The sequence below is a fragment of the Peromyscus leucopus genome, chromosome 5 (assembly GCF_004664715.2).
Source record: "Peromyscus leucopus breed LL Stock chromosome 5, UCI_PerLeu_2.1, whole genome shotgun sequence".
NCBI classification, from domain to species: Eukaryota; Metazoa; Chordata; class Mammalia; order Rodentia; family Cricetidae; genus Peromyscus; species Peromyscus leucopus.
In genome coordinates this window covers 20,343,766-20,350,084 of record NC_051067.1, presented here as the reverse complement: position 1 = coordinate 20,350,084, position 6,319 = coordinate 20,343,766, and the positions used below count along the sequence as shown (strand labels likewise).

The 6,319-nt window shown below is 45.7% G+C and overlaps 1 protein-coding gene across 1 annotated transcript in view; it reads left to right on the top strand.

Annotated features, from left to right (window-relative positions):
• The first annotated feature begins 267 nt into the window (after positions 1–267).
• Rnf182 (ring finger protein 182) overlaps positions 268–6,319 on the top strand; it is a 52,485-nt gene continuing 46,433 nt past the window's right edge. The window contains exon 1 of the mRNA XM_028867719.2: positions 268–387. The gene's annotated coding sequence lies outside the window, so the exon portion shown is untranslated. The remainder of the gene's footprint in view (positions 388–6,319) is intronic.

The following is a 6,319-nucleotide window of genomic DNA, read 5'->3' as shown; positions in this document are numbered from 1 at the left end:
TTAGGGCTCTCTGGATCCTCCCGTTTTGGCAAGGGACTCTTGAGACTCGAGTGTCTACGATGGCCGTGGCTCGGGGTGGGGTGGGGGTCCTTGTCTCGGCTGCACAGCCCAACTGCTGAGAAGGGCGTGGGCCTCGCGGCCCGGCGGGGTCCTGGACCCTGGTGCCTCGGGGTTCAGGCTCCCGGCCGGCCCCGGCTCTGGCGGTTGCCATGGTGACGTAGGGTCGGCTGTGCGCCGTGGAGACAAAGCGGTCCGCCCGCCCGCAGCTCCCGGGCTCCTCCTCCGCCGCGCCTCCCTTAATCCCCGGCGCCGCCGCCGGAGCGGCTCACGGTCCTCCCATCGATCCTCCGGTCCGTCCTCCAGCCGCCCCCCACCGCCGCTGGCCAGGTAAGTAAGGCGCGCATCAGTCTGCGGCCCGGGAAGGGTCCCAGGAGCTCCCGAGTGTGGGGTCCACCCGCCCCGGGGATGCACCAGACGCCCTGCCGGGCCACCCTAATGCCACCCACAGCCCCGGCCTCTGGGAACCCCGCGCGCCCAGCACCCGCAGCAAACTTCGGGCCGCGCGCCGGGCCGCGGGACAGAGCCCTCGACACCGTCTGATCTGTCCCGACCAAGTTGAGGGGCGGGCCGAGTCATAACCACCTGCCGGGGTATCTTCTCTTTTTTTCCCCACCTCTCTCCATCGCCTTTGATGATTTTAGAAGGAAACAAAATTGCCCCAGGACTTTCGTGTTTTATGGTTAATTTCTTACAGAATAGGATAGATGTAAGAGGAACACATGAGGGATTTATTTTTTTATTATTAATTTAAAACAAATCTCCGAAAAGTCAGCTCATTCTGACGCTTGTGGTCCACGCATTTAGAAGTGGTTTCTAAAGTTCCTTAGGGTTTTGAATCTGAACCTGGAACTGCATGGTAGGAAAGAGTACCCGGGCTCCTCATCTAGCCTTTCCAGGCTCTTAGCTGGACCAATACCTCGTCGAGGAGATACTGGGCACTGACATCGTTGCTATTGTTTTTTGGAAGACATTGTGTTCATGCTTTAGGCAAGTGGAAAATGCCTTGTGTATTTTTGCGAGGGAGCCATCCAAAGCACCCCCGGAGGCAGGTATCCAGGCGGCGTTTGCATCAGTGTTTACCAGTGTGGTGGCGAGGACTGGGGTGCAGTTGCCAAGGGCACTGGGGTACCGGATGGGGAACTGCTCAAGTTGTGGGTACTACTCCTTTTCAATGACCCCAGGCCAGCAGATTATTTCATGATAGTTTGTTGCAGACACAAAGAAAAGAATTGAAAATGTGATAGTGAAGACTTAGGGAAGCACTAGAAATGATATGTACTACCGTGAGAGAAAGACAACGTCCGTTTTTCAGGATTACAGTTGACCAGTTCGGGAAGTTCTACGTGTGCTGATGTCATTGGTATTAACTGGGGACAGGTGTTATGTTGATAACTGGAAACAGCCACCTGATTAAGTTGTATATCCCAACTTAGAAAAATCATGTGTAAGTAGGTTAGAGAACGTTGTATGGAACGAACAATCGGCACTGTATTTTTTTTTTTTTTTAGCTAATATTATAGTTAATGAACCGGTAACGTCTATCATTTTGAGTTGTGGTTAAGTTGATTAGAATTCGGGATATTATAGCTACAGAAGGTGTCAGCCCAGAGTGATTATCTAATATTCCCCCTTTCTTTGGGATTCCAACACCTGTTAGCTTGTTTGATTACTGGATTCCTAAGCCAGTTCTTGTGTGCCCGCAATTTTGAGTAATGCCACTTCATTCTAAGACTGTATTGGAAACTAAAAGACTTACGTTGCAGTAATTTCCAGATTATTCCACAATTGGGCTTGTTTTTAAGCTGAGTTTTACCTGCAGAGTGGCTCGCAGATGCTCTACTAAATACCCTTTGATGAGGTAATGAAATACTAGCCTGATTAAAATGAAGTAGAGTGGGTTTGAGGAGATAAGCAGGGGAGGAAATCAGCATTTTCTCATTTCAGCCTGAAAGGCAATCATGCTATCAAAACTGAAGGCACACTACACTGTCACAGGATGTAGTTGCCCGGTCTGTACTAAAAATACAGTTTGAGTTCTTTTTAAGGTACCAGGAGTGCGGCTTTGTTTAGCTCTTTGTCAGCAACTGTAATATTCGAATCTAAGGACTCTGTACATGTAACTATATGAAACCCACACTGGGAATTCTAGCCTGGGCAGTTGTGGCTCACAATCAGTTGAGTGTTGAAGCATAGAACTGCTTGGTGTTAATACAGCAAGACAAGGGCTCCTGTTCGCCCTTCCCTGCCAAGCTCACCCAGGCATAAGATTCAATAGGTTGACATCTTCAAAACAGTATCATTTTGTGCTCCCTTCCAAAATAAAGCCAGTAAATAGAAATGCACAGCCATGGATTGAATGTACCGCTTAACTGCATTGGTGTACGTACAAAAACTCTGGTCTCATGTTTACATGTATCACTGGCATTCTGCAGTGTGTATATTGCCAGGTGCTAAAAGAAAGCCACACCGGGACAGTCGTGCTATTGCAGTAGGAAATGCAGAACGTACCTTAGGGCCTTGACTCAGATCAGCCACCTGGGGGAAGCAAGCACGCCCTTAGGTGTGAAGGGCTGATCGTGGCTCTCCGCAGTTCCCAAGGGTGCTAGTCTTTCCCTGCACATCCTGGTTTAACAGTCTGATTTTTTCCAAAGTAAAATGGGCCGTAATATTTGGTCCAAGTTGTTAAAATACAGTTTGGTAAATTGGTGGTATGGTCAGTTACTAGACCTGATGATTTTGTCCTTTAAATTTACCAGATGTATCCAGAGATGGACACCAAAGCAAGCCAAGGAATTTTCTTTAACTTCCAATTGACGTTATCTTTGTGCAGTTGAAAGTCAGTTGTCTGTAACCACAAAGCCTGTCCGGCAGCCTAGAGCCACTGAGCCTCTGTTTGCCGTTTCTGGGTCACCATTCTCTTGCAATTTCTGGTTGCACTGTGATAGCACAGTTACTGCTTGGTAATTCAGCATCCAGTGCAATGTGCTGTAGCATTTATAAAATCACATTGCTGAAGGATGATAGGTTTTTAATGACTTCATTACCCAAACACTGGCTTAGATATGTGGCTGGAGAAGAGGCGACCCTGAGACCTCGAGGTAAAGTGCTATAAATATACCATTTTCTGACCCACTCTGCACCATGGGTATTGATCATAACCACTGTGCTGAGGACAGGTGGGGAGATGCTGGCCATGGTGGCAGGAAGGGATGGTTAGCGGCACTGATTATTAGTAATGATGGGCAGACGTGGAAAAACTATTGTGGGATTATTCCAGTTTTGTGCTCTAAGGAAGGATATGATAATTTAAAGCCATTTTGTAAACTCTAAGTGCTGGGTGGAAAATGTGTGTGTTTATATTTATGAGGTGGAAGTATAGTTCAAAGACAGTGACTGAGTTCTCTTCCCTCCGAGTTACTAGGTGTCACAGTTACATAGTATATAGATTCAGACAGAGCTGACAAATGTGGACCAAGTACTTCCTTCTTTTTAGTTTTTTTTTTTTTTCCTTCAAGACAGGGTTTCTCTGTATAGCTTTGGAGCCTGTCCTGGGTCTCGCTCTGTAGACCAGGCTGGCCTCGAACTCACAGAGATCTGCCTGTCTCAGCCTCCCAAAGTGCTGGGATTAAAGGCGTGGGCCACTACTGCCTGTCCCAAGTACTTCCTTCTTACAGATGAAGCTATTGGAACTCTTTGGTTGAAGAAGTATTTGTTTTATACACGCTCTGATTATTTCTTTGATTTTTCTGTTTTTAACTCACTGTATCTGCCACCCCAATCTACTCCTGTGGTTTACTTTGCTGCCTTCATTTCTTTTAGGGGAAAAGTTACCACTTAATCCCATACTGGTTAGAAGCAAATGTTCATACCCTCAGAACTGCTCCTTAAAATGTGGTCTGGTTAATGTGTGGTTCCACCAGAAAGATATTCGAAGCTCAGTGTGTGGTGATGCGCATCCTCAAGTGTCTTATGCTAGGTTCCTGCTTCTTCCCTTAAATTCGGTCAAAAGTGAAACACCGAACTGGGAGGTGAGGGTTCAATTCGTGAAAAGGAGGTCCGTTCACACCGAGGGCCCTCGGGGCACAGTGTTCAAGACCGGGGAGGAAAGACTGGTGGCTCCAGACATCCTTTTCATACTTCAGGGTTTGCACTCCCTGGCAACCAACTAAGGTCATTTACTTAGCATTTCTAGGCACTCTCACACCAGGGGTTCCCCTTACGGTGGCTGAGACTCACTTTCCTCCTCTGACTAAAATGGGTGTCTCTGGAATTTTGGCTTATGTGCACTTTTGAGCATTGCAAACCAAACTGAAGAGCTGAGAAGACATTTTTCCCCATATAGGCCATGGAATCCAGTCGGCCGGGTATGAGAGTTAGATACTCAAGATTATAGTGGCTCTATAAATTACATGCTTGTCTCAAGTGTTGGGTGTGTTCGAATGGGCTTTGTTCCGAGTATTGATCCCTCGCCAACTGTCTTTCCTCCTTGCTAACTGTAGTCATTCAAGACAAACATGGCCCTTTATGCAGTTTGAGCACGTTGTGGTGTGTCAAGTATAGTTCTATTGAAGAACAGATATTTACTCAAACTCTTGAATATAAATCGATGGGAAGGGGCTTCTCTGTGATCCTATCTGGCATTTTCTCTGGTTATATATTGATTTTCTATGCCCCTGTTCGAATGCAGTCATTTGGATTTCCATCTGTTTTTTTTTTTAAATCATTTATCAATCAATCTATCAGCCAGTCAATCAATAACAACCAGTGTGCTTGGCATTATGCTGAGCACATTACAAATATGAGCTCCTTATTTTCTATAAATGAACCTTAGGAGGCAGGTACTGGCCATTGGCCCTATTTTTTTTTTTTTTTTTTTTTTTTTTTTTTGGTTTTTCGAGACAGGGTTTCTCTGTGTAGCTTTGCGCCTTTCCTGGAGCTCACTTGGTAGCCCAGGCTGGCCTCGAACTCACAGAGATCCGCCTGGCTCTGCCTCCCGAGTGCTGGGATTAAAGGCGTGCGCCACCACCGCCCGGCAACCATTGGCCCTATTTTATGGGTGATGACTCTGATAGGTTTTCTCTGTTATGTTAACTTAAAGATGCACAAAAATCTACCAGATATTGAGCTTTATATTAAGCAATGTACCAAGCTTTAATTTCTATTCAGCAATGTATGCTAAGTGTAGAAATAACAGCAGTAATTATTATGCTTGGACATTTTTCGTTATTTTTCCCCATCTCTTTCATAAGGAGAAACAAAACCTGAAGTCACAGAATAAGATACATTTCTTTATTGTATATCATGACATGTGCCAGCATCATTTTCTTTGGGGGATGATGGAATTGAGACAGGGTCTCACTCTATAGCCCAGGCTGGCCTGCAGCTAAATATGTAGTCCAGTGTGAACTAGAACAGGTGGCCGGGCTGGACTGCCTCAGCCTCCTGAATGTTGCGATTCTAGGTGTGAGCGAACACTTATAGTCCATGATTCAAAATTTGTTTTATTTGTTTGTTTGTTTTTTCTTTTTTTGAACAAGGTCTCTATGATATAGCCCTGGCTGTCCTGGAACTGTCTGTGTAGACCAAGTTGGCTTCAAACTCACAAAGATCTGCCTGCCTCTGCCTTCAGGTGCTAGGATCAAAGGCATGCACCATCACACTTAACTATTTTTGTTTGGTTTGGAAACAAGGTCTCTGTAGCCTAGGCCCGGCTAGTCACAAGTTCACCATGAAGCCTAAGTTGACCTCAAACTCATGCTTCTCCTGCCTTGGCCTCTCAATGCTGGGATTTCAGGCATGTGCCACCAGGCTTGGCTCGATTAGTATTCTCTTCATAGAGTCTAGAATACACTAATTAGTTAAAAGCAGAACTTCTGAAGGGGTTTGATGTTTTATTTATTATGTGAATTCATATGCTACAAGAACATGGATTCCCCCTGGTGTTGGCTTTGCTGGATTCTTGTAAATATGTCACAGAAATGTCTGTCATTCTCACTGTCTCACGAGGGGCCTAAATCTGGATTGCCTGTTCTCTCCTGGGCTATCTCTGATGTGTCCTAAGGACTGTGTAGTATATCTTTTCATTCTCTTTCTTTTGACAGAATGCTCTGACTGCCCACCTCCTTTAAGAACTTTACAGGTTTTTGTTTTTTTTTTTTTTTTTTTTTTTAAAGGTCATGCCAGGCATGGTGATGCACACCTTTAATCCCAGCACTTGGGAGACAGAGGCAGATGGATCTCTGTGAGTTTGAAGCCAGCC